Below are 1,575 nucleotides of genomic sequence, written 5' to 3'. Positions count from 1 at the left end.
AATGGATGGTGAGTGGGTCATGGGTGGGTAGAATGAATGAATGAATCAGTGAATGAATGGATGGGTGGCACATTTAAAGAATTGACTGGATCATTGTGAGATTAAATTATAGAGAATGAGCGGGAAACTCGTGGTGTGAACTTAACTCTGAAATGTAAACAAGGACCCTACACCTTTCCATGATAAGTTCCATAGGACTCAATACGGAAGCCACCCTGAACCCTCCTGGAAGGCAGGACAGGGTGCTGTGTGTGTTTCCTCAGGTGCCATAATAAACCCCACAGAGGGCCCTAAAAAGCAGACGTTTGTCTTCCCACAGTTCTCGGGGCCGGGAGTCGGAGATGGAGGCGTCGGCAGGCTGGTTCCTCCTGGCGTCTCCCTCCCTGGTGTGCAGACGACCACCTTCTCCCTGTGTCCCCACGGTGTGTCCCTTTGTGTGTGTAGATGGCCACCTTCTCCCTGCATCCCCACAGGGTCCCTCTGTGTGTGTCTGTGTCCTCATCACCTTTTCTCACAAACACACCCATTAGACTGGATTAGGGCCCACCTGGAAGACGCACTGTAACTCACTTTTGGAAAATCTTGTCTTCAAACACATTCTGTGGTGCTGGGGGTTAGGGCTTCAATGTATGAATTTTGAAGGGACACAATTCAGCCCATAAGAGGCTCCAGTAAGTGACAGCAAGATTCTCACTGCCACTGGGTCCCAACAGAGGGGCCCCCTCTACTCCCGTCTCCTGGCGCCAGATGTAGCAGTGGCCGTTTCATTATTCATAGTCAGGCACAAAAACACGCCCCCTCATCACACTGTGCAAGCAGCTATCGGGATGTCAAGGACGAGGACGACGCTTCCAGACCCGCCGCCCACTGCCCAGCTGGAAAGCCGCACAGGGCACGGGCCACAGTCATTTTGAGGTGTGAGGAGGGGTGAGAGAAAGAAGGACTTTTAATAGGGCTTGAAATTTTTGCCACAAGGCTGCATGATTAGAAAGCAACCAATTTACATTCTTTTTGTAAAAAATGAAAGAATTTTTTTAAAAAAAATCTTCTCTAGGCTTAGTCATTAATGAGTGACCTGCCAAGACATGAGAAAGACTCCATGTAGAGTTCACATTCAATTCTTGCTGATAAAATTCTTGAATAAAGTCACACCTGCAGTAAAAGCACGCACTGGTGTCGCCGAGAAGGGAGGCCACTGGCATTTTCATCACTTAACGTGCACGGTTTCACACACACAATGACACACATAAAATAGAGCGTCAAAATATTTTTGGCTTTCAAGTAATAGCTGGTTAACTTTGTGTGTTTTCTATAACCCAGGAGTCTCCCCACCAATTTTAAACAGCATTTCAAAAATAAATCAGTTTTCTATACGTATGAGGCACGCTAAAGCAGCAGAGACGATCCAGTGCCATAAGAGGACGGAAACGAAAGTCCATGCGTGTGGGGCTGGGAGGGGTGGCCCAAGTGACACTCGCCAGCATGGTCTAGAGTGACAACTACCACCCCGTCACAAAGAGAAATAAAAACCACGTTGTTTTTTTCTCCATAGCAATTATCACCATCTGCCATATT

The sequence above is a fragment of the Pteropus alecto genome, unplaced genomic scaffold, assembly GCF_000325575.1.
Source record: "Pteropus alecto unplaced genomic scaffold, ASM32557v1 scaffold61, whole genome shotgun sequence".
Classification (NCBI taxonomy): domain Eukaryota; kingdom Metazoa; phylum Chordata; class Mammalia; order Chiroptera; family Pteropodidae; genus Pteropus; species Pteropus alecto.
The sequence above is the reverse complement of the archived record's forward strand: the minus strand, read 5'-3'. Positions refer to the sequence as shown.